The following is an 18,250-nucleotide window of genomic DNA, read 5'->3' as shown; positions in this document are numbered from 1 at the left end:
AGAGATAGATTCATTTGCTGTCCTCAGGCAAACCCCTGGTTCTGTAGTGACCATTGGATACAGTTGCATAGATACAATGCGATCATGAAAGGTCTCTTTCTCAGCACATTGGCTCACATTTTGCAAACAGCTGGTAAAAATTGAGTGCTTGGAGAAGATTAGATTTATTTCCAGGCACTAAAGGTTCTTCTTCCTTTTTTTTTTTTTTTTTTTTTTTTTTTTTGATGCATGCCTGTAGCATTAGGGTACGCAAAGGGAGTCAACATGTCCTTTTTTTTTTTTAGTGCTTCAAATCAGAAGCACGTGCTTCACTTACGAGGAAACTGGCAAGCAATAAGACCTATTTCATCAGCCTTGTCCAACTGCCCAAGAGAAAGAGTACTTTGAAGTCCATTTATCTGAGAATTCCACATGTTGTCCAACAACTCCATGGTCTGATGATTCCTGTCGTGATTCACTTTGAAATGGGCAAGTCCCCCTTCAGAAAATATATCAGTCAGTCAGACGTATTTGGTTATTGAAGTCTTTTGCCTTTGGCTGGCCACCGAACCCCTCTTTCCCTGAACTCCTCTTTCTCCTCTGTAACCTGTTTCTTCAGAGCAGGGCAGTGGTGGATGGCTTTAACAATAAAAGTCCGAACCTGCTAAGAATTTGACGAGCTGTCCTTTCTGAGCTATGATGTCCTGTATGCTGATGCCTTTTTTTGGTTAAGCTTGCTTTTGAGCAGACCTGAGACAAGAGCTTTGCTTCAGGCAGGTTCTTTGAAGGTAATTCCAGGAGAGGGGAGAGTCAGTGGGGGGGGGGGGGCAGGGGGAGAAGGCGAATATGAGTGGAGACTGTCTCTCTGTCAGGACCTGCAGGAAGCATACAGAAGCTTCTTACAGCCCTCAAGCTGTTGCATTGCTCGTGGAGCATTTCTCCTCTGGCTTCCGTGGCCCGTGGGTTGTAGGCTACCCAGGGCTCTCCTCTGCCTTATACTCTGGGCCATGAGTAGAGTGGGATAGTGTAGGAACACGGAAAAGTGTAGCACAAGCTGGAGGGGCTGTCACAGTTCACACAGAGCTGTCCCTTACAGCTCGGCTCCAATTAGAGTGGATGGATGGGATGGACGTGGTCACCAGAGGTGAGCAGCTGGCTTTGTAGCCAGACCATCTCACATCAGACCTTTAGCTCCATCACTGATTAGCCATGAAGTTTTGCTCAAAAAACCAAACATCAGTTTCCTCGTGCGATATTATCATTTTAATAGGGATAATAGTCCTTTACCTCATGGAGTATTGTGCTCGGTAAAAGTTAGGTATGGTTATCCAGCCACAGTCTCCTAGTCCAAATTGTGTCCCGGGCTCAAGCACAACTTCTCTGTGCTTCCATAATTCTCCAGGAAAACGTGGAGCCTTGTGTCAGCATATAAAGTACGCATTCTCTCTCCTGCCACATACATCAGGGTCTTGCAGATTAGCGCCCCTCCGAGAACTGCCACATGGGCTCCCTTCTCCTTTGACATCTCTCTGCTTCTCTGCCTTCCTGACCTGTCCGTCCTCTGGGTGCAGAGGCCCTCATTGTGCCTTCCTGTTTCTGGCTGGAACCCTGTGGGGCTGGTGTCATATTGTGCTTTCTTTAAAAAAAAAAAAAAATTCACTGCATCTTACTGTATTGTCTTGTAAGTGCTAATATAAACATTTTAATGCTGCCAGTACTTAGATTAATGTTGACACTTTGACCCTCTAATACGGATAAGCTGAAGTGGTTTGGCTAATGTCAGGGGCCTAAACTTCCTAAATTGCCAACAACCACTGCAGAACTTACTGCTGGAAAAAATGTCTATCTTCTGGCAAAAAGGGATGCTTTTCTTTCTCAGATAATAAGAATTATGTAAAATTAAGCTGTTGTGTTGTGGCATTTGTTTGTTTGTTTGTTTTACCTTGGCTGCCAGGATGCTCTGAACTAAATTGTATGTTTCTATATAATGATTGTACTTCATTGCTGTTTTCTGATATATCCATTTTCCCCCTGGATATTTAATTCTTCTTTTAATTGTCCTAATATATTGATTTTTTTTTAATTATAAGCTTATTCAAATCCTCGTAGAAGCAGTGTTTAAGTGGAAAACAGTGCATGAATTACTGGATGTGTCATTGATCCATGAAAATATAGTTACGGTCGGTTGGTTGTTAGGTCTTTCTGAGTATAGTGCCTTTCAAAGCCAGAATTCCTAAAGCCTGTTACACAAGATGTTGGCAGTCTCCATTTTATTAAATTGTTTAGTAATTCAGAAGACATGGTGTTTTAGTTAGGATGTTTTGATTACAGGTTACTGAAAATCCCATTTAATGCACAGACTTGGAAGTCCTGGGTGGCTCAGTTGGTCCAACTTTGGCTCAGGTCATGATCTTACAGTTCTTGAGTTCAAGCACCACATCACACTCTGTGCTGACAACTCAAAGTCTGGAGCCTGCTTTGGATTCTGTGTCTTCCTCTCTCTCTCTCTCTCTCCCCCTCCCCCAACTTGTGCTGTCTGTCTGTCTGACTCTCTCTCTCTCTGTCAAAATAAATAAATAAATAAATAAACATTTTAAAAATTATTTAAAAAAATAGTGCACAGAGTTGAATCAGAGGAGATCCGTGGGGATTTGTCACCCAAGTGCCCGATGAGCTCCAAGAGTGGTTTGATCAGGGTTCTGCATCTGGCTTTATTTCTCTTGGTTTCTCCTAGCTGAGCTCTCCTCTGTGTTGCCTTTTCTTGAGACTGACTTCCTCCTGGCAAGGTGGGCACTACCAGCTCCCTCCGATGAAGGCCCTTCACTCAATGAAGTGCTTCACTCAGTGGGAGCCATACTCTGTGGGAGCCCATCCCTGAACCAGACGCCACAGCCAGAGGAACGGGAGTGCTTTGTCTGAGCTGGACTCATCAGGTGCTGATTGCCTCTGTGACTCCACACAGTCCCCAGGTGCCACGCAGACCCCATGTGCCGCACAGTCCCCAGGTGGCTGGGGGGACGGCGGTGCGTTGAAATGCCATCTCCATCTAATAGGGCAAATGAAAAGAGAACATGGAAGGACTTTGACCCACCACGAGGAGACCTACTATAAAACTGTGTGTATTTGCATTTATTTGCCATGGACAGTGCCAGATTGTGTCTTGAGAGGCCTTGTAAGTCCTATCAAAACATTCACTTTTTTGTTGGTCTCCAGAAAGAATTTGCCTTGTGATGCCTCTTGAATGGGGCAGGTGGAAAGCTTCCTGCAGCTATATTCCTTATCTGTCACATTTTTCCACCAGACATTTGCAATTTTTTAGAGACCACCAACCAATGGGCAACTGATCTGAGATTTGAGTTTTAGTACATCAGAGAAGGAGGGGTGGACTCCCATGCCCAGAAGGCACACTTGTGCTTGGCTCAGTGTTTCCACTAAATGCTTTACACCAGAAAAATCCTTAAAGGAGATGAATATACTTCTGCAAAGAGCACTCAGAAAGAGTGCTCTAGACACTTTTTTGTCCTGTTACTTACCCAAGGAATGTTCCAATTCTTTTAAGAAAATAACCCCTTGCAGCCACTCTGGAAAACAGTATCGAGCTTCCTCAAAAAGTTAAAAATAGAACTACCCTATGACCCAGCAATTGCACTACTAGGCATTTATCCAAGGGATACAAGGGTGCTGTTTCAAAGGGACACATGCACCCCCATGTTTATAGCAGCACTATCAACAATAGCCAAAGTATGGAAAGAGCCCAAATGTCCATCGATGGATGAATGGATAAAGAAGATGTGGTATATATATACAATGGAGTATTACTTGGCAACAAAAAAGAATGAAATCTTGCCATTTGCAACACCGTAGATGGAACTAGAGAGTATTATGCTAAGCGAAATTAGTCAGAGAAAGACAGATATCATATAACTTCACTCATATTTGGAATTTAAGATACAAAACAGATGCATAAGGGAAGGGAAGCAAAAATAATATAAAAACAGGGAGGGGGACAAAACATAAGAGATTCTTAAATATAGAGAGCAAAGTGAGGGTTGCTGGAGGGGTTGTGGTTGGGGGGATGGGCTAATCGCGTAAGGGGCATTAAGGAAGACACTTGTTGGGATGAGCACTGGGTGTTATATATAGGGGATGAATCACTGGGATCTACTCCTGAAATCATTATTGCACTATATGCTAAATAACTTGGATGTAAATTAAAAAAGAAAAAAAAAGAATCTTTTTCTTAAATAAACTTAAAAACAAAGTCGGGGGTGGGGACTGGATGGCTCAGTCAGTTAAGTCTCTGACTCTTGGTTTCAGCTCAGGTCCTGATCTCATGGTTTCATGAGTTCAAGCCCTGCGTCAGGGATTTTCTCTCTCTCCCTGTCTCTCAGCCCTCCCCCAACTCATGCTGTCTCTGCCTTAAAATAAATAAATGAACTTAAAAAAAAAAAAAAGAACCCTTCCCCCCCCCCCCCCAAGTTCCTATATTTTCCTATATCTAGTTATAATTTATGTCTGCAGGAATCATTTATGTTTTTTAAGTTAATTTATTTATTTTGAGAGAGCGTGACCTGGGAGGGGTAGAGAGAGAGGGAGAGAGAGAATCCCAAGCAGGCTCTGCGCCATCAGCGCATAGCCCGACGTGGGGCTCGATCCCACAAACTGTGAGATCATGACCTGAGCCTAAATCAAGAGCCAGATGCTCAACCGACTGAGCCACCCAGGCGCCCTGCAGGAAGCATTTAATAGAGGGCTCTCAGAATTGATGGAAAAGAAGAAGCCCTGTAAGTGTACCTGCACGTGCGAGTGCACACACATATACCCGCACACACATCGACTGCTTTCTTTACCTCTGGCACATTTTTCACTGATGGACTAGTCCTAGGAAATGGCCTCTGTCAGATGCCTTTTCTTAGAGCATCTGTGGTTTGGCACAGGTTCCTTCGCAGAGCTGTGGCGTGGCTGTATTCCACAGCCTAGGCAGCGTCGGGCTTGTGAGTGAATGACCCAGGGTGGAAGAATGGTATATTTGCTGGATGGGGCTGTAACATGCCTCAGGAGACAATCTTTGCCATTTCTTCTTCTTCTTTTTTTTAATGTGTATTTATTTTTGAGAGAGACAGAGACAGAGACAGAGACAGTGCACGAGCGGGGAAGGGGCAGAGAGAGAGAGAGTGAGACACAGAAGCCAAAGCAGGCTCCGAGCTGAAAGCACAGAGAACCAACGTGGTGCTTGAACTCACAAACTGCGAGATCATGACCTGAACTGAAGTTAGACACCTAACCCACTGAGCCCCCCAGGCACCCCAAGTAATCTTGGCCATGTCTGAACCCTGACTCGGATGTCCCGAGAGCTTGTCCTCTGCTGAGTGAGGCCAGGGTGCCTGCATCTCACCAGGGCTTGGAGTGAAGTACAAACCTTGGTGGCTCTGTCCTCAGTGAGGAAAACCAGGCCAAGGTTCCCTGAGGTTTTCTTCGTAACAGGAAAGAGGCTGTGTATTCCAGGTGTTGTTGCTGTCGTTTCGGTAATTAGGGTCAACTGCTGAACACCTTTCCCTACTTGCCTTCACTTCTACCTAAAAAGGCAGGAATGAAGAAATCAAAAAGACCGTATGTTGAATCCACTGTGTCTTTGGTGATGGTACAAGACAGCCTAGTGAACCAGGACTGATCCTTGCTCTGGGAAACATTGCTATCCGCCCACACCAATGAATGTGAATCCCCACCCGACTGGAGCCAACGGTGGAGGTGTGTGCGGGTGGCCGTAGGGGTGCCAAGGAGGACAGAGGGAAGATAGGTCGGGGCCGGAGAACCAGACCAGCTAGAGGGCTCACCCTCAAGGGAGTGGTTAGCCATTCAAACTACAAGGTTCCAAAGATTGTGGGTAGCTCTGGAGGGATCTGGCAGGGACATGAACTGAGTCTACGTGGAAGTTCCTATTCTTGGGGCTCAGTCTGCTGATCAGGGCCTGGAGGCAGAGGCCCCATCATGTGAATGTTGTAAAGACTGGGATTTCTAGAGAGACCCTCAGGTAGGGTCTGGGAGAACAAGTTCAAACTTACCACAAGCTTCTTTAGCAAAAAGTCTGGAAGATAACTCAAGGGCTCTGGAAGACATCCCCAGCTCCACCTGCCAGGGATTAAACTGGGAATGTGGGAATACCGGTCCCTGAACCCTGGCTGGGCCCAGCAGCCTCCAGAATTGCTTTCACTTACTTGCAGTCTCAAGGTCGGGCCATCACCCTGATGTGGATGAGGACATTCCCTATGTGACACAGTCTTTGCTTTATGGGCACCCTCAGGAGAAATGTGACCTACTTGAAGAACTGGCACTTCTCAGCATGAGACTTATTTTTATCTTAAGGACACTGTGAACCAAGGAAGCTTCTCTCAGTGCTGGAAGTTTCTTAAAGTCAGGTGAGAGTATTAAACCTGTTTATAGAGCTTTAAAGTAAGCATTTTCATATTTACTAATTCCTGGCTCCATTCTATCTATATTTTTATCCTTGCTTCATTCCTTCCTTTTGACCTGCTTTTTGCTTAAGTTGCCCTCTTGTATTTTATGCATCCTTTTATTCCCCTTCCAGGGGTGTGCTAGAGCCTTTGAGGTTGTTAAACACTCTATTCAGGAATTTTATGAGCCCCTGGTTAAACAGTTGAGGGCTTGAAATCAACCATGGTGGGAGTATTTACACCACAGACATAGGCAGACACTACAAAATCGTTTCTTTTTTTTCTTACAGAAAACTAGTTTACCAGCATATCACTGTCTCTCTCTTATCTAGAAAAGGTAGAGTCTTAATAAATATGTTTTTAAAAGTACTAGTTCTAGGGGCGCCTGGGTGGCGCAGTCGGTTAAGCGTCCGACTTCAGCCAGGTCACGATCTCGCGGTCCGTGAGTTCGAGCCCCGCGTCAGGCTCTGGGCTGATGGCTCGGAGCCTGGAGCCTGTTTCCGATTCTGTGTCTCCCTCTCTCTCTGCCCCTCCCCCGTTCATGCTCTGTCTCGCTCTGTCCCAAAAATAAATAAAAAACGTTGAAAAAAAAAAAAAAAATTAAAAGTACTAGTTCTAAAAGTATTATGAAATAGCTATGTTATTTAAATATTATGTGTGTGTGTGTATGTGTGTGTGTGTGTGTGTGTGTGTGTGTGTGTTTTAAGTAAACTCTACCCCTAATGTGGGGCTGGAGCTCACAACCCCAAATCAAGAGTCATATGCCCTATGGTCTAAGCCAGTGAGGCACCCATTATATGTGTTTTTATTTTTTATTTTTATTTTTCAAAGTTTTTATTGTATTTATTCTGAAGAAAGAAGAAGGGAGTGCATGTGCGTGCGTGCACACATACACACACACACACACATGCAGGGGGGCAGAGAGAGAGAGAGAGAGGAGAGAGAGAGAGAATTCCAAGCAGGCTCCAAACTGTCATGCTATCAGCGCAGAGCCCAATAAGAGCCCAACGCAGGGCTCAGACTCACCAATGCGAGATCATGACCTGAGCTGAAATCAACAGTCAGCTGCTTAACTAACTGGACCACCCAGGTGCCCGCCCCCCTCCCCCCTTAAATCTTAGGAACAGTGGCCCTGTTTTGGGGTCCAAAAATGTTTCAAGTATAAATAAATTTATGAGATTGCTTTTTATTGATGGCAAGGGAGAAATGGGATTCATCCAAAATGTGCCTTCTAGTCAACTTGGCTATCATGCAGCTGTTCTAAAAAGGAGGATCTTTATGTATGTGGATGTGCTGAAAGCTGTTTACGTTTCTGTTTATCACATTTTAAGTTATACCCTGGTGGAGCTAAGATTTTGGTAAATCTAGCAGTATTAGAAGCAAGTTGATATCCCATTCAAAGTGTGATGGTTGCTAAGGGACCATTCAATGCAAATTAGAAGTAATAATAGCTCTGGTTTAAAAGGGCAGAGAATTAGGACAGGGAGGGGAAAATGACTCCCTACAGAAGACGAGAGTTTTGCGGTGACAAATGTGGATGCCTGACACACAACACTTTCTGCTCTGTCCTGTGATAGAGAGGCAAGGAGGAATGGGGACAGCACAGGGACAAGGATAGCTACAGTGACTCCTGGCAGGGGCTTCCCTTGGAATAAGCGCAAATAGCTACAGAAAGCATGTTTGTTATCCAGAGTTGGCAGCTCAGCAATTGCAAACTTCGGCAATAGCACGAAAGAGAAGAGGAAAAAAAAATCTCTGGCAGTAAAATTGTAACTCCTGGGCCACAAACAACCACACCAAAGGCTGCTGGAAAGTGCCCCAAACCTGAAGATCCCCCAAAGGCATTGCAATGAGCAGGTTCATTGACCGTGGAAGAGCTAGCAAAGACTGCGCTTTTACTGCCAGGCGCAGGCCTGCACTAAAAGACTCTTCCCTCCTATTAACCCATTCAGCGCCCACAATGGACAAAGAAACTGATGCACAGATGGGTGAAGTCCCTGCCTGAGATGCTCCGTGAATAAGAGGAGGAGCCAGGATTTGAGTCTGTGCTCTCAACTGCCCAGATGGAACAAAGAAGGATGTGGATGGTGGTGGTCTGAGATGGCAGTGTGCAGGGCATGGTGAAGAGTGAGGACGTGAGGAGCCTGAGAACAGTAAACGAGAGAGGCCAATGGCAGATCGAGGGGTGGGGCTGAGATGGCACAGTTCAGGATGTCTATAGCCAGAACCAGAGGAAGACAAAACCTACCTCCCAAACCTAGACAATCTGCTATCCCCTGGCCAAATAGCACCACATCCTGAGGCCATCTCTGAGCCCTCGTGCTGTTAAAGGCCACCAGAGGTGTGGCCTTTGAGGTTTTGGGGCAGTTAGTGAAAGGGCCAGCCAAGGCTTGCTGTCTTCCCTTTAGTAGTTCGGTGTTGAGAGAGAGAGCCCAGGCAGTTTCTAGAGGGGACCATGCTGAGCTAGCTGCATGTCGGGAGTAGTGACCTATAATCCACGGGGTGGACTGTCATCACACAGGGGACCCTGCTGGGCAGGGCATTGGGACAGAGATTCAAAGCTCCTGAGATAGTCAGGAGCAAACCCAAAACTGGGCTGAACCTTAAGGGAGAACATGGGAATCTCCATGTAATTGGAACGGAGTGAGCACCACAAAGTGGTCGGATGAGCACAGCCTTGCTTCCTCCTCGTGAACACCATCTATTTATCCCTGAAGACCACTACCCTTATCAAAGAGTACCGGACACCATGCTCTTTCTGATGCCGGCAGGCCAGGTCCAAGGACCCAGAGGGGGTCACAGGACCAGCCAGGAGGGTCCTTAGCTTCACAAAGAATGGAAATCAAACATGAGCCAGCAGGAAGTGAGAGCAGAGTTTATGGAAGATATGGAGCAGATACAGATGGGGCTTCAGGGAGATTCAGGAAAGGAGCGTGAGTCTTGTCTTTGTTCAGGGTCTTGGGTTTTTACTGAGGATGGTGCCTGGTGTACATGTCCTCTCGGGCACGTTCTAACCTCTAACCGGTTAGAACAAAGACAGGGGCCCATGTGTCATTCCCTGGAGTCAGGGTGCCTTGGCGTGGAGACGTCTAGCTCCGGTGGTCTGGAATATGCCTATGATAACATTGGTCATTCTCACCTGGTCCTTCCTTCGATGTTATCTATCCTAGAGAAATCATTAACTCCTCATCCCACTTACAAGGAGGACATACACTATTTACGTTGCAAGGCATGTGTAAAGTTGGGGGGGGGTGCAGGTCGTAGCAAGAAAAGGAGCAAAAGGCAGATATTTATGGAGTCCTTCAGTTTCTCTGCATCATTACTAGCTGAGAAAATCTTTGTGGATTACTGGTCAAGTAATTATAGATTAAACCACCACACAAACACGCCAGGGGCTAGACCTTGTTTTGTTTGAGGAGCTCTTGCAGCTCGTTTTAGACAGAGCCCTGACTTCTGCCGAGTGACCCTGGTGTTTCCAACAGCACTGAAGATAGGCTCTGGCTCTGGAGGAAGTGAGCTGGAGGTCACTGGCCTCCCCTCTGAGCCACCTCCTCCTACAGGACCCAGGTCTTCACAGAAAAGTTTGCTCCCTCTGTTTATTTTATTTTTGTAACTTACTTATTTTTAAAGATTTTTTTTGAAAGAGAACTTTTTATTATTTTTATGTACAGAAAATTCAACAACATCCACTTAGCCCAGTTGGGTGGCCAGTTCTTTTTGCCTTTTCCAGCTTGGCAATGCGAGCCACTGACTTAGGACCCAGGACGTTGTCTCTCTGGTGGCTGGTGGTGGTAGATCTCATCATATTTGTCACTGTAATTGGTTCTGATGGCTTCCACCAGTTTAGCCAGAATTCCTTTGTCTTCCAAGTTAATCTGTGTGACAACGGTGCAGGGCTTCCTGTGGACCAGATGCCCCAGCCTGGCCTTCCCCTTGATGATGCCACAGGGAACCGCCACCATATTTTTTTAATGTTTCTTTATTTTTGAGAGATAGAGCACCAGCAGGGGAGGAGCAGAGAGAGGGCGGGACAGAGGATCCAAAATGGGCTCCACACTGACAGTGGTGAGCCTGACGCAGGGCTCAAACTCACAGTTCGTGAGACCATGACCTGAGCTGAAGTCAGATGCTCAACTGACTGAGCCACCCAGCTGCCCCAAGGGAACCTCCATCTTACAACACAGGGCAGGCAGGAAGACAACCAGTTCAATGGGATCCACATCATATACAATCATTACCAGCTGAGCCTTTGTATTTCCCACCAAGGTGGTGACAGTATTGACTCCAGCTTGAAGGACAGGCAGCCTTTTAGTGGGGACATCCCCTTTGCTGGCAGCTTTCATCTCAGCCCGGGCCAACGATCTCTGCTTCTCTCGCTTTGTCTCTGGTCTGTATCTGTGGGCCAGCTTAAGCAGTTGAGTAGCTGTTTGGTGGTCCAAAGCCTGGGTGAACTGGTTAATTACGGGAGGCACTTTTCGACATTTATAGAGAATAGTCCTTTGCCACTGCAGCCCGTGGCATTTGACAAAGCTGATGAGGCCCTTTTGGGCTGGATGTCCTGTCTGATGCCAAAATTCTTGGGCCTTCTCTCAGACAGGGAAGTGACCAGCTTCTTGGCCTCTTGCTTCTTCACAACAGCAGAGGCCAGGGCCACCTTCTTCCCCTTGGTCTTCTTTCCTTTCAGCATCTTGGATGGCTAGAGGAGAGAGAAAAGAAAAGAGAATTGTAGGTAATATCAAGATTATGTATTTATTTATTTACTTACTTATTTATTGTTAATTTTTTTAACATTTATTTTTGAGAGAGACAGAGAGAACATGAGCAGGGGAGAGGCAGAGAGAGAGGAAGACACAGAAACCAAAGCAGGCTCCAGGCTCTGAGCTGTCAGCATGGAGTCTGACGCAGGGCTTGAACCCACCAACAGTGAGATCATGACCTGAGCTGAAGTCTGGCACTTAAATGACTGAGCCACCAGGTGCCCCTGTTTTTTTATTAAAAAAATTTTTTTAGGTTTATTTATTTATTTTGAGAGAGAGAAAGAGAGCATGCAAGCAGGGAAGGGGCAAAGAGAGAGGGAGAGAGAGAATCCCAAGCAGGATCCATGCTATCCACACAGAACCCAATGCAGGGCTCCATCCCACAAACCATGAGATCATAACCTGAGCCAAAATCAGGAGTTGATCGCTTAACTGACTGAGCCACCCAGGTGCCCTAAGATTTTCTTTTTAAGTAATCTCTACACCCAGCATAGGTCTCAAACTTACAACCCCGAGTTCAAGAGTCGTATGTGCCACTGACTGAGCCTGCCAGATGCCCCCTCTCTCTTTTTAAAAAAAGTTTTAGGAGATAGAATTTATATACCATAAAATTCACCTGTTAAAGTGTCCAATTCAATGGTTTTCAGTATGTTTAAAGAGTTGTACATACATGACACAATCCAATTATAGGACATTTCCATCACCCCAAAAAAGAAATCTCTTCCCCATTTGTATTCACACCCCATTCTTACCCCCAGGACGAGGCAACCACTAATTCTGTCTGAACAGTTTTATATGCTGATAGTATAATATGTTGTGCAAGCACAGCATCTGCCCCACACCCGGGGTGAGGCAAAACAGACAGGTTGACCATTTTTGTGTGAGCCAATATTCAGTCCCACAAACTAAAAAATTTGGTAACTTGACCAAGTTAATGTGTTACAAAAATGCAATTACCTATTGCTTACCACCTTAGAATATATTCTGTGATAGACCAGTTCAGAATGATTGGCTGACTTGAAGGTCCGAGCTTTTAGATTGCCAGCTGACTGTAGAGCTTCTCTTGAGAAAGTAGGGCAAGTGTCTAGGTTTTTTGGGTTGTTTTCCATTTTATTTTCCTCTGAAATTCCATGTCACTGATGTAACGTGTACCCTTGGGTTCTCCTCAGAATATGAGCTGCTCTTACAAAGTAGCCTTCATGAGGAAATTGGGTCCCATGCTAGACTCAGAACATCACACATGTATTTGAACCTTGCCTGTTGTATTAGATGGCTGAGTGTGGATGGCTCCCTCGCCTTTCTCTGGTAGACCCTTTGCTCCTATGGATTTTCCTCCACTGGACCATCTGGATTCACCCTTGTTGTAATTTCTTGCATTTACAAAAACCCTCTCTTTGACCTGGTTTCCCCTTTGGAGACTGCCCATCATCCCTGATTCTCTTTTCAGAAACTTCTATGATGGAATTATCTAAGGTAGCTGTCCCTACCTTGTCTTTGGTTCTCCCTAGAATTCACTCTGGGCAGGGCTTTGTACCTGCCACTCCACCAAAACCACCCACAGTGTTGCTGCCAGTGACCTCCATGTGGCCAACCCAACAGTTGACCCTCAGCCTCTCGTAGCTTATCGGTTACATTTACACATTGACTGTTCTTACCTTCCTGAGACACTTTCTTCTCCTGGCCTCTAGAGCAGCAATGTCTTTCTTTTCTTTTCTTTTTTTTTTTTTTTTTGGCAATGGGGGGGGGCGAGGCAGAGGGAGAGAGGGGAAGAGAGAGACTGAGAGAGAGAGAGAGAGAGAGAGAGAGAGAGAATCTCAAGCAGGCTCCATGCTCAGCACAGAGTCTGTCACAGGGCTTGATCCCATGACCCTGGGATCACAAAATCAAGAGCCAAAATCAAGAGTCAGATCCTCAGCCGACCGAGCCACCCAGGCACCCCTAGAGCAGCACTGTCTCTTGCTCTTCTGTCTTACTGCTCCTTTATCCAGTCTGCCATGCCGGCCACTGCTCATCATTCTTGAACGTGTCTAAATGCTGGGGAGCCCCACTTCTTCCTTCTCCACCTCGTCTCTCCTCTGCCTGCGACACCCTCTATGTGATTTCATACAGGCTACTGGGTACATTAAATACTATCTCTGCTGACTTCCAGATTTGCATCTCCAACCCATCCCATCCTAAAACTATGGGAATTCAAGAGAATTGCTCATGGAGACGCTGGAAATGAGGGTCAGAGTTAAAAAGGGAGATGTGGCAACAGAAGCAGAGGTCAAAGTTATGCAGCCATGAGCCAAAGAATAAAGGTAACTTCTAGACCCTGAAAGAGTAGGGAAACAAATTTGCCCCTATAACATCCAGAGGGAACACATTTCTGCCAACACCTTGTTTTTTAGCCCTATAAGACTTGTATCGAAATTCTGACTTCCAGAACTGAAAGATAGTAAATCTGTGTTGTTTTGTGTCATTGAGTTTATGATATTTTGTTAACGTCAGCAACAGGAAGTTAATCCAGGGGGTAAAGCTGACATTAAGGTGCCCATCTCCTGACTCCTGTGCTGATGGCCTTCCTTCCATAGCTCTGACCTGCTGATGAAGCACAGTGATTCCTTGAGCAGGTTGAAAAGCCCCAGGCCCTGGCATGAGCCCTGTGCTGTCACAGAGGTGTGGTAGGTGATAGAAGGTGGGGAGCCTCATTCCAAAAGGTAGGGCTAGCTCAGGTGTGATTCAGACAAGGACAGTTGCCAGAGTTTTGAGACCTAGAATCCAGGGTGGTCAGTGCTTAAGAGTTAGGGAGGCCACTTAGTGCTCTCTGCCTAAGTGCTAATGGGACCTTGGACTTGGGATCAGGAGGCCTACTGGAGTGGAACAGTGGGGCCTCAGCCACTGAACAGCACTCCTGGCTTGGAACCAGAGCAGAGACAAGTGGTGTGCATGGGTGGGGAGGGCCAGACCTTCAGGCATGCATGAGAACGCCATGGTGGTCACTGGTGTTAAAGGCATAGCGAATGAGACTGGGGGATATAGTGCTGAGCCTAGGCCACTCAGCTCAGGGCTGGTGGGGAGGCTGGGTGACTAAGTCACTTACCCCTCCAAATGTAACCACTTTAAGGACTGAGGTGGGATTGGTAAGTTTGGAGGGAGAGGACATCAATGAAGGCAGCTTCTAGAAGCTGAAGAAGGTGGGAGCAGTTGAGATGATATGGAGGCTAAGGTTTCCCACCATTCTAGTAGACAATTTAATAGAGTCACAACAATTTGGAGGTGATGCAAAGTCCTACTAGCACCGGACTATAGCTGTAATATAAGGTTACATTTCCTTTTAAATGCCCAAATTCTAATAGCTCAGTGGCACTTAATCTTGGTTTGATACTGGAATGAACAGGGGAGCTTTGAAAAATTCTAGGGCCTGGTGCACCCCCAACAGGGGTCCTATCCCTGGCTTGACATGTGGGGAGGCAGTCTGGGCACTAGGATTTGAGGAAGCCCTTCAGGGCCACTGCGAGTGTAAATTCCTCCAGCTTACTGTATGTAAATTGAATCTCTCCAAGTATCCCACAGCTGTGCCCAAGGATTCCCCAGATATATGCTCACTGGGGCTTAGGGCAGGGCCCCTCCATGGTCTCCGGCACAGCCTCTTGGCTGTGCTGTGCCACTGCCTCCTCTTCTGGAAACCTCTGGCCTCAAGAGAGGATGCTCTCCCTACAGTTACAGTCTCCAAGTAGAAGACAGGCCCTCTTGTGAGTCCCCACAGGGCAACTGAGGTGGGGCAGTGCACCCCAGGCCTTCCTGAGGCTCCAGGTAGTAAAGGGGAAGCACACCAGAGAGCAGCTGACAAGCCCTAAAGATAAGGTGGCTCATGGGGCCCGCAGAGCCAGGCCTGTCCTCAGGGACACTCACAGGACCACTCACTGCCAGGCATGCTCTGGACATCACCACCACTCAGAGAGCAGATCCCGCTGCCCCAGGTGGCTGTCCCCTTCTCTCTCTCCCAGTATTAAGGCCTGGTCTGAGCCCCACTTCCAGCCCCAGGACGACTGACAGTGAGAAGGTCCATTCTCGAAAGGGAAAACCTGCCCTCCCCCTTATGGCTTCCAAAGACATTAGAATATAAATGTACAATGTTCACCCTTTCAGGGGAACTGTCTGAGCAGCCCGTGGCCTGTAGAACAGCCTCCTCCGGTGGCGGGTGGAGGGCAGAATCTGAACCCTCACTGTGGGCCCCAGAAAACAACCACCCAAGTAACCCAGACAATAATAGGTGGGAGTTCACAGCCAGGGTCCATTCAGACAATGGCCATGTGTCTCCCAAAGAAACAGTGTTAGAGGGTGGTCAGATTACAGAGTTATAAATACAAGTTAGTTACAAAAATGAATATTTACATGAAATGAGAAAAAAACACACAACCAACTTCAAATTTAAAATGTTAAAAATGCCTTAAGTAGCACAAAATCCAGGAAAATAACCTGACATTTTAATTAACAGCCTGACACGCCTTTATGTTTGTCCCTATTCTTTTGACTGCAGACTCCTTGATCACTTACCACATTGTCCAGAAAGAAGAGAAAGAGAATAGTTTCTATCTGGCATAATTTCAGATTAGCATAATTTCCTTTAGCATGACTGGTGAAAATTTACTTCAGCTGAAACCCCAGATTTCATCAGGACAAGATGTGTCAGATTTATTAAAATGGAATCTGACATGTTGGGATACATAAAACATGCAACTCCATAGTGATGTAGTCAGTGTTGGTAGTATTTTTCAGGTTTATATCCCACAAACGGAGATTCTGAAAACGTTTACCGAGAAAAGAGCATGGTATATTTATAATCATATAAGCTTCATTATCTAGGCTGTTCCTACAAGAGAGAATGTCCATTCTGACGAGGGTTGAGGAGGACTGAATCCTCTGTTTACACTTTTCTGTACCTGGTGATTCAAGGAACTTCCTGTAGACCAGCTACTACTGGCTCTGTGCATTTCAAACTTTGTTTCTCCTCCTGCCCACATGTTTCTGTGGCTGGATGCCCCAAGACATGCTCAGGTTACAGTACGGCCATGAGCCCTCAACTTTCATGGCCAGGCTGGGGGACCCTGCCCAGGGGGTGGTAGCCCCGTTCCTGGACGAATAAGAATTCCAGGACAGTCAGCAATAACTGACCTACACATGCAGATCACATAAATGGATCTGCTAAATCCAAACTAAATGTATGCCCAACCTGATCCCCCAAATGCCATGGCCATCCACAGTCACCTGGCCTAAAGAAGAGTGTGACACGGGGCACCTGGGTGGCTCAGTCGGTTAAGCGTCTGACTTCGGCTCAGGTCATGATCTCACAGTCGGTGAGTTCGAGCCCTGCGTCGGGCTCTGTGCTGACCGCTCGGAGCCTGGAGCCTGCATCAGATTCTGTGCCTCCCTCTCTCTCTGCCCCTCCTCTGCTCATGCTCAATCTCTCTCAAAAATAAATTTAAAAAAAAAAAAAAAAAAAAAAAAAAAAAGAGTGTGACATAGGGAGTTTGGAGTAGACCTACGCAGTAGTCTCATTTGTTGGTGGTTAAAAGACCTTACTTTTAGAAATTTTACAGAAATATATGATGATGTTTCCATGGCCTGCAAAGTGAAGTGGACCTCCAGACCTGAGGAAGTTGGGCCTGTTTTCATATGAATAACAAAAAGGCATTTAGAATGTTTTTCTTACAAGAGACACTGCCTCAAAACTCAAGACTCCACCATTTGGAAGGCAAAAAAACTGCTTGGATTTTATTTTATTTTATTATTATTTTTAAGTATTTATTTGTTTTGAGAGAGAAAGAGAGCAAGAACCCAAGTGTGCGCATTGCACAAGATGGAGAGGGGCAGACAGAGAGGGAGGGGAGAATCCCAAGCAGGTTCCATGCTTTCAGCACAGAGCCCCACATGGGGCTTGATCTCATGAACCGTGAGATCATGACCCTAGCTGAAATCAAGAGTCCATCACTTAACCAACTAAGCCATCCAGGTTCCCTCTACTTGAAATTTTAATTTAAAGTTTTCCAGCATCTGTTTATTAACAGGTCGTTTTTTTTTTCCATCCAGAACTATCTACTTTTTTATATCTTCAAGGACACCTTGCTGATGTTTTAGTCATCTGGTGTCTGTCACTATATTAGTGTTTTGCAAACCGGAGTGCACAAATTCTTGATGAGAAATTTTTTTTTAAATTTTAGTGCGCACACGAGTGGGGGATAGGGGGAGAAGGGAAGAAACAGAGAACCTCATGCAGGGCCCATGCTCGGCATGGAGCATGACACAGGGCTCTATCCCATGATCCTGGGATCGTGACCTGAGCCAAACTCAAGAGTCGGACCCTTAGCTGACTGAGCCACCCAGGTGCCCCTGATGAGAATTTTATTTTTTTTTTATTATTTTTTTAAACGTTTATTTATTTTTGAGACAGAGAGAGACAGAGCATGAACGGGGGAGGGTCAGAGAGAGAGGGAGACACAGAATCTGAAACAGGCTCCAGGCTCCGAGCGGTCAGCACAGAGCCCGACGCGGGGCTCGAACTCACGGACCGCGAGATCATGACCTGAGCCGAAGTCGGACGCTCAACCGACTGAGCCACCCAGGCGCCCCCCTGATGAGAATTTTAAAATGTTATATTGAGTAAAATGGTACAGGTGCTCTGGAAAAGTTGGGCAGATTTTTTTTTAATAAAACTAAATATACAATTACCATACAGTCCAGCACTCTCTTTCCTAGGCTTTCATCCCAGAGCAATGAAAATTTATGTTCACACAGCAACCTGTACATGAGTTCATAGCGACTTTATTTGTAATAGCCACGAACTTGATATCCCCCCGATGTCCTTCAACAGGCAAGTGGTTAAACAAGCTGCTGTGCCTGTACTGTGGAACAGTACTCCACAATAAAAAGGAACGTACCATGGAGGCACGCTACCCTTTGGGTGGATCTTAAGGGAATTCTGCTGAGTACAGAAGCTGGTCCTGAAAGGTTGCATCCTGTACGATTCCATTTATGTAACATTCTTGAGATGACCAAAAAGAGAATGGATTCGTGGTTGCC

General features: G+C 46.1%; 1 pseudogene; it reads right to left on the bottom strand.

Moving 5' to 3' along the window:
- Positions 1 to 10,469: 10,469 nt before the first annotated feature.
- On the bottom strand, positions 10,470 to 11,118 carry LOC144613949 (large ribosomal subunit protein eL8 pseudogene; annotated as a pseudogene).
- Positions 11,119 to 18,250: the final 7,132 nt, after the last annotated feature.

Source organism: Panthera onca, chromosome D3, assembly GCF_046562875.1.
Source record: "Panthera onca isolate mPanOnc1 chromosome D3, mPanOnc1 haplotype 2, whole genome shotgun sequence".
NCBI lineage: Eukaryota > Metazoa > Chordata > Mammalia > Carnivora > Felidae > Panthera > Panthera onca.
This window is presented reverse-complemented; position numbering and strand designations above follow the sequence as displayed.